The sequence below is a fragment of the Mesoplodon bidens genome (genome assembly GCF_964165515.1).
Source record: "Mesoplodon bidens genome assembly, chromosome: 13".
NCBI classification, from domain to species: domain Eukaryota; kingdom Metazoa; phylum Chordata; class Mammalia; order Artiodactyla; family Ziphiidae; genus Mesoplodon; species Mesoplodon bidens.
The window spans coordinates 37,521,953-37,534,311 of NC_138169.1; the positions used below are offsets into that span (position 1 = coordinate 37,521,953).

Consider the following 12,359-nt stretch of genomic DNA (forward strand, 5'->3'; position numbering starts at 1 on the left):
TCATATTACTCCCATTCCTGTTTTATTAGATTTATATACAATTTTTTTGAGCAATTGTAAATTGTGTTGTTTTAATTTCAGCTTCTACATGATCATTGTTAGTATATTTGGGTTTTTATGTTAATCTTATATTCTGTGACCTTGCTGAATTCACTTATTAGTCTTAGGAATTATTTTTTGGATTTATGTAAGCTTTTCTATGTAAAGAATCATGTCATGTAAATAAGGATAGTTTACTTCTTCCTTTTTTTTAAATTTTTTAATTTAATTTTATTTTTTTATATAGCAGGTTTTTATTAGTCATCCATTTTATACACATCAGTGTATACATGTCAATCCCAATCACCCAATTCATCCCACCACCACCCCCACCACTTTCCCCCCTTGGTGTCTATACGTTTGTTCTCTACATCTGTCTCTATTTCTGCCCTGAAAACCGGTTCATCTGTACCATTTTTCTAGGTTCCACATATATGCGTTAATATACAATATTGTTTTTCTCTTTCTGACTTACCTCACTCTGTATGACAGTCTCTAGGTCCATTCACATCTCTACAAATGACCCAATTTTGTTCCTTTTTATGGCTGAGTAATATTCCATTGTATATATGTACCACATCTTCTTTATACATTTGTCTGTTGGTGGGCATTTAGGTTGCTTCCATGATCTGGTTATTGTAAATAGTGCTGCAGTGAACATTGGGGTGCATGTGTCTTTTTGAATTATGGTTTTCTCTGGGTATATGCCCAGTAGTGGGATTGCTGGGTCATATGGTAATTCTATTTTTGGTTTTTTAAGGAACCTCCATACTGTTCTCCATAGTGGCTGTATCAGTTTACATTCCCACCAACAGTGCAAGAGGGTTCCCTTTTCTCCACACCCTCTCCAGCATTTGTTGTTTGTAGATTTTCTGATGATGCCCATTCTAACTGGTGTGAGGTGATACTCATTGTAGTTTTGATTTGCATTTCTCTAATAATTAGTGATATTGAGCAGCTTTTCATGTGCTTCTTAGCCATTTGTATGTCTTCTTTGGAGAAATGTCTATTTAAGTCTTCTGCCCATTTTTTGATTGGGTTGTTTGTTTTTTTAATATTGAGCTGCATGAGCTGTTTATATATTTTGGAGATTAATTCTTTGTCCATTGATTCGTTTGCAAATATCTTCTCCCATTCTGAGGGTTGTCTTTTCGTCTTGTTTGTAGTTTCCTTTGCTTTGCAAAAACTTTTGAGGTTCATTGTGTCCCATTTGTTTATTTTTGTTTTTATTTCCATTACTCTAGGAGGTGGATCAAAAAAGATCTTGTTGTGATTTATGTCAAAGAGTGTTCTTCCTATGTTTTCCTCTAAGAGTTTTATAGTGTCCAGTCTTACATTTAGGTCTCTAATCCATTTTGAGTTTATTTTTGTGTATGGGGTTAGGGAGTGTTCTAATTTCATTCTTTTACATGTAGCTGTCCAGTTTTCCCAGCACCACTTATTGAAGAGACTGTCTTTTCTCCATTGTATATCCTTGCCTCCTTTGTCATAGTTGACCATAGGTGCATGGGTTTATCTCTGGGCTTTCTATCCTGTTCCATTTATCTATATTTCTGTTTGTGTGCCAGTACCATATTGTCTTGATTACTGTAGATTTGTAGTATAGTCTGAAGTCAGGGAGTCTGATTCCTCCAGCTTTGTTTTTTTCCCTCAAGACTGCTTTGGCTATTCAGGGTCTTTTGCCTCTATACAAATTTTAAGATTTTTTGTTCTAGTTCTGTAAAAAATGCCATTGGTAATTTGATAGGGATTGCATTGAATATGTAGATCGCTTTGGGGGGTATAGTCATTTTCACAATATTGATTCTTCTAATCCAAGAACATGGTATATCTCTCCACCTGTTTGTATTGTCTTTAATTTCTTTCATCAGTGTCATAGTTTTCTGCATACAGGTCTTTTATCTCCCTAGGTAGGTTTATTCCTAGGTATTTTATTCTTTTTGTTGCAGTGGTAAATGGGAGTGTTTCCTTAATTTCTCTTTCAGATTTTTCATCATTACTGTGTAGGAATGCAAGAGATTTTTGTGCATTAATTTTGTATCCTGCAACTTTACCCAATTCATAATATGCAGATTCTGATTCAACAGGTGAGGGAGGGGGAGGGGCCCTGAGATTCTGCATCTAACAAGCTCCCAGGAAGAGATTTGTGAGCCAGGACCGATCTGGGTTTGCATGTGATTCAATCAATAATTGTGTGATAAATTATCTCTGAGATTCAGTTCCATATCTGTGAAACGGTCACAATAATACACACCTTACATAATATAAGCATGATAATTACACAGTATAACATACCTACAAAGCAATTGTCATTACTTCACAAGTTTAGGATTTATTTTAATGCCCTGGCTGCTTTGAGCCAAGAAAAAATAAGCATAATTATCACTCTTGCACACGGCAGGCAGAGTACATGTTTAGAGTCAGACAGACCTTGGTTCAGGTCCCACTTTCCTGCTTTTCATCCATCCTGCCTGACGCAAGTTACTCTGTTCCTCCAAACTTTAGTTTCTTTATCTGTAAAATAAAACTGGTAACTACCCTGTATTCACAGTATACGGATTAAATGAGCTATAGCTCATGTAAAAGACTTAGCACATATATTTAGCAGAGCATGCATTCTATGCTTAATAACTGATAGTTATTATTACACCAGGTAATCTAGGCTGTTTCCAGACTGTCTAAAATGTTGTTACTATATAAAATGGAATCCTCTGCCAGAAACACTTTGGGTAGAAAATTTACTCATGGGATTAGAAAGATGCCTACTTCTTCTTAGCATTTTTTATCATCATCTTACTATTTGTGTTGAGAATGGTCAGAGACACTTCCGAAAAGCAGCAATATTGAGGGGCCAAATATACTTAAAAAGGAAAATGATCACTTTTAATTTGATCTACAATATCTACCTCAGGAATTCCCTGACGGTCCAGCGGTTAGGGCTTGGTGCTTTCACTGTTAAGGGCCCAGGTTCAATCCCTGGTCGGGGAACTGAGATCCCACAAGCCCCGCAGTGCGGCCAAAAAAATAAAATATCTACCGCAAACTGAAATAAGTAACAAATGGCTTAAGTGGATTAAAGTGCCATTTTTTTAATTTTTTCAGAAACCTAGCCCTTTAAATCTACATGAAAATATACAGTGTTGTTAGCTCATGACAATAAATCCACTTGGCCAGATGGTTTCCATTTGGTTCAAGCAAGTATTCCGAGTAACGGGCCGTAGGAAAGCGGTCTCTCCACCCCACGCTTCCTGTGGTTGAGGCTTAGAGGGGGCCAGTGCTCATCCCACTGCCCAAATTTCCTAAAGTTAGTAGGCAAGCTAATGAGGGCCTCGGAGGTCATCACACTTGTTCCAGATCTGAAGCTCTGAATGCATAGCATTTAAGAGGCGTGTGTATGTTCAAGCAGGACTAACCAGAAATATGGACTAGGAGAAATCACATGTTCTTGATGTTAGCTAAGGCCATCCTGGCCACGCCAAACACCACGGCTGCCACTTACTTTTCCGGATGAGTGAACAAGGAAAAATCGAAAACTTTGGCTGGCCCTGGGATTTTGTTTGGCTTGGTTTGGTGTTCTAAAATTGTTCCTTTGTAAACACATCTTATTAAAGCCTAACAGGGAGTTTAGAGGTTGAGATTTTTGCCTTGCTTCCCCTCCTATCACATTACAAAAGAGGAAGTTAGTCATCAGGCAATGAATTCCCAGTCACCTTCAGAATCAGAAAAAAACCTCATCTGCCCAGGGAGCTTGAAGGGAGGTGATTCTTCCACAGTTGCTGAATTACTATTACCACTGGGATCAGTCTCCCCTGCACTGGTGGGCAACCCTTGTAAAAATGGATAAGAGCAAGAACACAGTAAAAAGTCAGACAGAAGCAGATGGTTATGTGACTGCTGGAATGGAATTCGATGAGGATGAGAATCTAGTAGAAGAGCTGGGTCATCCACAAAGAGAAAGCTACAGTGGACACCTAAGGAGGAATTATGTACCGTAAGGGTCCAAGTGGTTCGAGATAGCTGTCAAAGAAAGGGTCAAAGAAATTCCAGAATTGGTACAGAATTCCCATGTAAGTGGCTATTCTAATCAAAATGGACGAGGAAACATTCCCAGGGAAATTTGATTGGAATCACAAGACCTGAGTGAACTAATGTTACTAGGTATTTTTTTTTTTGTGAAGAGTCCCATCAAAAGCCATCCTATAATAGGGAGAAAATGCAAGTGTTCAAGGCATCTTCAGCTGAGTCCTAAGATACAGAATATTGGGACTTCCTGGCAGTCCATTGGTTAAGACTCCGTGCTCTCACTGCAGGGGACACAGGTTCCATCCCTGGTCAGGGAACTAAAAACCTGCATGCCTTGCGGTGTGGCCAAAAATGAAAAAAGAAATAAAGAAAAAGAAATACAGACTATCCCTTCATGCATGTTGAAATATAGCAGGAAACAGCATTCCTTGTGTAATGTGTGGGCTCTGGACTTATCATGAATTTGATTATCAAAAGATACCTGGAAGGTTGTCTTTTGTGAAGTAGGTTAGAACTACTGCAGTTTTTCATCACAATCAGAAGGGTGCTATGCAATGGGCCATGCAAAGAATTTTGATCTGGGGACTTCCCTGGTGATCCAGTGGTTAAGACTCCAAACTTCCACTGCAGGGGGCACGTGTTCAATCCCTGGTTGGGCAACTAATATCCCACATGCCTCGTGGCACGGCAAAAAGAAAAAAAAAAGAATTTTGATTTTACTCTACGTATAATGAAACTCATTGGAAGACTTTTAATTTATTAAGGACTCCTTGGTTATTTTCTAGTATAAACCAGTCCTGCAGCTACATTACTCCCTTCCATTCATTAAATATTTTTTGAAAGTCCAATACACACCAGTCACTGTTCTAGGCTCTGTATATAAACTATTGAACAAGATAGGCAAAATCACATCCACTGCCAGCCTGGATGATATCTTTGGACAATTTTTTTTTTTAAGACAACCCTTCTGGTGGGTAAGTAAAGGCAGATTTTAGCCCATTCACTTACCTCAACTAGGCATCCTTATACAGTGCACAACCTGTGCAAATGTTCATGGTGACCCTGGACAAGTGACTTGACTTCAATGACCTTATTTCTTAGGGGGGCAGACAGACAATAACCAAGCAAACACAAAATAATTATAGAGGATGGTGTGATGGAGAAAAACTAAAGAGAGAAAGACTTCTACAGATCAGATGATCAGGAAAGTTCCTCTGAAGAGATGGCAATTAGGCTGAGGCATGAAGTATGAGAAGGAGCCAAATGCGGTAAGAACATTGCAGTAAAAGAGAATAGCATGTGTGATGGCCTTCAGGTGTGTTAAAGTTGAAGCGGTGCTCTAACATCAGAGGGTAAGAACTTAACCTCAAGGCAGATGACCCTGGGTTTGATTATGTTACTCAGAGTTATTTAACCTCTCTGAGTCTTGGCTTCCTCACATAAAATGGAAATTAAAAACACCTACCTTATAAGGTTGTTTGAGGATTAAAGGAGATAATGTGTGCATTTAGTAGGGGTTTGATAAATCATAAGCATTGCGCACACACACACACACACACACCCATAAGCCTAAAAAAGAAACTGAGAAGGAATTTCTAAAGAGGAAAAAGAAGTCTGGTGTCACTGAAGCCAGGAGGAGAGAGATAAAAGATGAAGGTGGTCAGCGGTGTGAAATGGGTTTTTTAAATAAGTGCTTTAACTTTTATTGTCCTTGTATCCTTATGAAAGATGACAGACATTTTGATGTTAAGTGGGCACATGATGTGCAGAATTTACTGTAAACCAAAGTGGAAACCAGTGCTGAATTCTATATTTTGACATCTAGCCCAGTAACTAACATGTGACCCTCTGACCTTCATGAATGAAATGTCATTAGAAATATCAGATCACCCCTTTGAGACATGTAATTAGTAGAGAAAATGATCTCAGGTTGTTCAGGAAAGGAAGTCACAGCGTGAGGATCTGGTTGTTCTGCCATCGTTACATGTGAGTATGTAAGAAGGCTCAGAAAAGCAACCACTGAATCTGGCCGTGGTCATTTTAGCAGAGTAGCTTCACTATCGTGGCTGAGTTGGAAGCCTTATGACTATCATCTGAGGAATTATTCTCATACATGGAAATGCAGAAAGATAACATACCTGCCCTGTTAAGAAGGTCGGCTCAGACCAGGAGCAGAGACCCAAGACAGTAACTGAAGTGGAGAATAAGGATCAAGTTTGCATCTTTGTTTAAAGATGTGAATCACTTACACATGATTATATGCTGAGAAGCTGAAAATACAGAAGAGGATGATAGTTGATGTATAGGTAGGAAGTAAGAGGTCATAGGACCCAGAACACGAGTGGAGGGTGCACACCTTTTGTTGTGAAATGAGAAGGAAATATGAATGAGTATAAATATCCTAACCTTTTACAGATGGGAGTAGAGAGTTTAAATTTCTCAGGGTGTACTACATTTGCCTGGGAAGTTAGATCTGAGACTGAGGGACAAGGAATTAAAGGGTAGGTTGACAGGATTGACCTATGGAACTACAAAAGTGGGTGATTGATTTGATATCAGCCTGTAACAATTTTTGGATACTATCTGGTTTGGGGGGGGGGAGTTGAGGGGTTTTGTTTGTTTGTTTGTTTGTTTTGGCCATACCACACCATTTGCAGGATCTCAGTTCCCCAACCAGGGATTGAACCCAGGCCACAGCAGTGAAAGCTTAGAATGCTAACCACTTGGCCACCAGGGAACTCCCAGGATGCTATAGTTTTTAATCCACAAATTTCTTTATAGAGGGAATAAAATGACCCAAATATTGAGTTGGTCAAAAAGTTCGTTTGTTTCCTCAGGATGTTACAGAAAACCCCGAACGAACTTTTTGGCCAACCCAATATAAAGGAACAGGAGATATTCTGAGCAATCTTTTTTTTAATATTTACTTATTTATGTAGTTGCACTAGGTCTTAGTTGTGGCAAGCGGGCTCCTTAGTTGTGGCTCCAGGGCTCCTTAGCTGCAGCACGTGGGCTCCTTAGTTGTGGCATGTGGGCTCATTAGTTGCGGCACACAAGCTCCTTAGTTGCATCATGCATGTGGGATCTAGTTCCCTGTCCAGGGATCGAACCCAGGCCCCCTGCATTGGGAGTGCAGAGTCTTATCCACTGCGCCACCAGGGAAGTCCCCTGAGCAACTTTTGAAGCTAGCTCTTTGGACGGTAAAATTTCAGTCTGAAGTTTTGCTGGGAAAAAAAAAAGTGGGATTAAACCTAGGGAGCAGATATATGCAGTCCCAAACCAGAGGCATGGCTTTTGTGCTTCCAGGGTTCAAAAATTTGCAAAATGACAGAGAACCTCCCTCCGGTCTATTATCATTTTATTATATTTGTTTCCTGACAGCCTTTGTTGCAGACACTCTCTCTGCCCATGGCAGGGAATTCATAAGCCAAGGCCATTCCCAGAAGATTTTGTCTCAATAACCTTTCTGAATCATACAACTGGTTCTGCAATATTCTAATCAGTCATTTAAAAATCCTTTAGAGACAGAAGAGGCTGCTGGGGCTCATGGCAGAGTGACCTTGACTTCTCTCAGCTCAACAAATGCCGGGCCAGAAACAGCACACACACAGAGCAGATTTACAACTCTACTGGGAAACTCGTGAGATAGGCCTAACTATGAAGATGGGGTCATTTTCAAGGTCACTGTTTCAACAACGAAAAAATGCACTGAAGTAAACAGATTCCAAGTTTTAGCTAGTGTTATTGGCCCTCTTGCTCCAATGGGCTGAGCACGCTATAAATTATTCACGTGTGTTAAGTTATTCATCATGGCCATGATGAAATTCTGGCTACTGTGCCATGTCCAACTCATGCTCCATTTATGCTAATAAGAGAGCACTCCCACCCTGGATAGGGTCCCTTGTCCCTGGAGAGATTTTTCTATATATAATAAAAACCCATCTAGAAAGCTGGGTCCCTGGGTCTTCAGCCTCGCGGAGCCTGTTGACAACACTATCCGTTTCTACCACAGGGTGGCACCCGCGAACCTCGAAAGGTGCTGCGCGGCTGTGCTGGGAATCCCACACTCTGCGAACCTGAACCAGGGGTGCCAGAGAGCAGCCCACGCGTTTCACCAAGGAGAAAACTGCCACCCAAAGAAGGTAAGGGACTCGGCCCAAACCACAGCGATACTTTGCCAAAGGCGGGATCAAAGTCCTTGTGTCAACACTGTCAATCCTAAATTCATTCCACCAAAGGGCAGTGGTTTTCAAACCAAAACAACCTCTCTCCTCTGGATGTTTCTTTTTCTAATCCCCTCCGAGGATACCCAGCCACCAACCCCCGCCTCCGTAGCACAGAACACACCTGAGTCCTCCAGGTGCTGTCCTAAGAGTATTACATGTACTAACTCATCATAACCTTCACAGCGGTCCTATAGGGCAGAAAAGAGTATTTAGAATCCCCATTTTAAAATAAACAAATTAAATTAAATTAAATACCCATTTTACAGATGAGAAGCCTGAGGCACAGAGATCTCAGAGTGGGGGAATGGCAGGGCTGCAGTTTGAGCCTCAAGCCTGTGTTATCCCCACGGCTTAACACACCCAGCAGTGGCCTCCAGTGAATGTGCCTGCAGCTTCTCTTAGAAAACCCAAGCTACCAGGCATCCAGTCCCTCCATTTCCATCCCTTCTACCTCATCATTATCTGCATCTCCCCCCAGTCTTGAATCCTTCTCTTTCTACCCATAATTCTGATCCCGGTGTCTCTCAGTGTCCCAGAGGACAATTATTCTCCCCTCATCCCTCTATGGAAACTGCCCCACTGAAGCTCCTGATAAGCATGGTTTGTCAGGCCCAGTGGGTGCCCCATTCCTCTCCCTTCTTTGTCACCGTTGTCCCCTCCCTGCAGCCTCACCTCCTTGAGCTTACAGGACGCTGTCCTCCTCTGGTCTTCTTCCACAACAATGTTCTCACTTGTTTTTTTTGAAGCCTATCTCAGACCCTGTGACTCAGAATCTCTGGCTCTGGGGTAGTTTTGCAAAGCTCCTCAGGTGATTTGGATGCACAGCCAGGATAAGAACCACTGCTCCCTGCTCCCATGGTAAATATGCATGATTCCACTTATATGAAGTACCCAGGTAGTCAGATTCATGGAGACGGGAAGTAGAACAGAGCCACCAGGGGCCATGCAGGCTCCAGACCATCACCCGAGATGTCCCTTCCTGCCTGGCTAATTCCTGCTCTTCAATCCGGCTCAGCTCCTGGCTGCTGCTGGGCTAAGTGGACCCTCTGCATTCTCTCTCTCCCTTAGAAATCTCACTTGTTCCACAGCTTCAGCTCTTCCCTACATATTATTCATTCCTAAATCCCCCTCCAGCCCCAGCAGTGCTCCTGAGTCCTGATACAAATTCACATCTCCTGCCTGCTCTCTTACACAAGACACCGACTTTCCTCCAACACCTCAAAGCCAACACTTCCAAAACTTGAATTATCATTTTCCCTCTTTCTACCCTGCTTTTCCTCCTGTTTTCTATTTCAGAAGCCAGTATCATCATGTCCTGTGTGTATCAGGTACTTAGAACAGTGCCTAGTAGCTATTATTATTCTATGAGAGTTAATAATATTATTAACAATAAAATTATAAAACTAGAATTATGACAAAGACTTTTAGAAATATGGTGAAGCCAGAGATGAAGTATCTGTCACTCTACAGCATCTCCATATTTAAGATAACTTTAAAAACTAGTCTCTTAAATATTGAAGTAGAAAAGGAAAAGCTTAATGATGGAACATGCTCATACTGGAAGCCAAATACTATGGTTGATTATCCCCAGAAGAAAACTTCCTTTGAAAAGTGGAGCCTTGCCAGAAGACCTAACAAAAGGTAGAAATAGCAAGATATTTCAGATATACAGTCTGAGAGGACACAGATGACCAAGGGTTGAACAGTTTTATGTCTCTCTAATCAAGATGTGCTAGAGATTATAGAAGACTCTCAAAAGATGTATTAATGATTTACTGACTCAACAAAATTAATGTGATATTGTCAAAGATGAGCCATTATGAATGGATAAACAAAATGTGGTATAAACATACAATGAGATACTATTCAGCCTTAAAAAGGAATGAAGTACTAATACATGTTACAACACGGCTGAATCTTGAAAACATGCTAAGTGAAATAAGCCAGACACAGAATGACAAATATTGTATGATTCCAGTTATACGAGGTACCCAAAGTAGTCAAATTCATAGAAACAGAAAGTAGAATGCTGGTTGCCAGGGCTGGGGGGGAGGAGGGAATGGGGAGCTAGTTTTTAATGGGTACAGTGTGAGTTCAGAATGATGAAAAAGTTCCAGAGATAAATAGTGGTGATGATTGCACAACAAAGTGAATGTACTTAGACACTTAAAAACGGTTAAAGTGGTAAATTTTGTGTTGTATATATTTTACCACAATAAAAAAAATCAAGAGAAGAGCCATCAAGCTCAATACTTAATAAGTAACTATAAAGTTTCCTTAAATATATTTTTCCTAGTAATAGACAAAATTTGTAAAATTTCATAAATAAATGCAATATACGTCCCCAAGATGGGATGTCAGTAAGGACAACAGTTTGGGGAACAGCTTTCCAATATATCCAAATTAAAGTTGGAAAGAAGTAATTACAATAAAAATCATAACTTAAACATCCAAGGAAGAGATGCAGGAGAAGGAGGATAGTTCTCTCAAAGAACAGGGGAGCAAGGGACATTTTATTTTATACAAAAGTCAATCAGAACAGAAATTGTAATACAGAAGTCTGTCGCTACACTTCTGCCATTATACAAAAGGGGATATTTAATTTTGAGTGTCAAAAATGAAGAATTATGAACATCAAAATTGCTCTTGTTATTCTCTTTTTGATAGAATAATCTCCTAATGGAAAACTTCAAATCAAAAATATTTCCCAGAATAACACAGCTAGAATTTCTAATATTCTAATATGTTCCTTCCCAGCTGCTCTTTTTTTTTTTTTTTTTGGCTGCGCCACGTGGCATGTGAGATCTTAGTTGCCTCTCCCACCCTCCAGGCCACCTTGCCATTGGGCTGGGGATTAGTTCTGGCCAGTGGAAAGTAGCAGGGTGACATGTGTCCCTTCCAAGATGGAGCAGGTGAAAGCCAGTGGGCCCCCTCCATCTGTTTCCCTGTCCTGTTGAGTCTGGCAGCTGACACGGTGGCAGAGTTCACAAGATCAGGAAGCCTGGATTCTCAAGATGCTGCTTGTAGACAGGCCTGGCCAGCCTGCTTTGGACCTTCTGTGAGGAAAAAAAATTGTGTTTTTAGCCACTGAATTTCGGGGGTTGATTTGTTACCATAACATAGCCACACTTCTACTGACTGATACAAATGATAAGGTGGAAATCCTTACTATTTTCCCTACTCATCAAGTCAGTTCTACCTGTGACCACTTTCTAAAACTCCAAAGTAGCCATCGTTAAATACTAAGAAACGCCAGAGGGCACAATTGCGTTGTGGAAAACTGGCCAATACTGTAAACGAAGCAAGGTATGGAATCTCGCAAAAATTAAACAATGCGACAGAAAAATGGGTCATGAAAATCATTAGCTTTGGAAACAACTGTTTTCTTTGCAAATTTCTTAGCTATTTCGCCATTTGAGGTCATTGAATTAAGAGAAAATTACAACACTTTAATTTTAATACAAAACTAATAAATTCCCAAAACACGTAAAGCATATACTTTTCCAAATATGAATACTTACATTGGAAAACTAGTGGGAGTGTTCTCAGTGTAAGAGACACAGTTGTCTTCCGTCTATATTTTTTTCTTTCTTCGGATGTGCCTGTCTGCCAGCACTGTTAACGGCCGTGGAATCCGTACATATTCTAACCCAGTTGCTTGAGAAGGCTCCAGTTTCTAAAGTTTCCTTGTTATAAGAGGTGACCAGATGTTGCAAACATCAAGCTGTGACAGGAAGCTCTCCTCCCACCACAATGTCATCCTGCGTGCTGAGCAGACTTCCTTTTCCCGTTTCCTTTTTCCCCTCTCTCTCATTTTTTTTCTTCAACGTCTATTCAAAAGCTGCTGCCAAAACTATCTTCCTCTGTTGTTGTTCTGATGACATCATCCCCTTCCCTGACTTGCCCCTGTCTTTAGTTTCCGGGTCCCAGTTTGCCTTCATTTCCTTGGGCTTCATTTCTGTGCTGCCTCTACTGCCTTTTCCCGTGCTGTCTGCTGCTTCTCTCCACTTCTGCATGGGACTGTCGTTCTTGACGTCCCAGCGTTGAGGTATCTATTCATCTTTACTTCTA

General features: G+C 40.7%; 1 long non-coding RNA gene across 1 annotated transcript; it reads right to left on the bottom strand.

Annotated features, from left to right (window-relative positions):
- Positions 1–10,780: 10,780 nt before the first annotated feature.
- LOC308627122 lies at positions 10,781–12,142 on the bottom strand. The gene is made up of 2 exons (XR_014017354.1): positions 11,810–12,142; positions 10,781–11,344 (listed from the first exon to the last, which is right to left on the bottom strand). It is a non-coding gene; the product is annotated as an uncharacterized lncRNA (long non-coding RNA).
- Between the last annotated feature and the right edge of the window lie 217 nt (positions 12,143–12,359).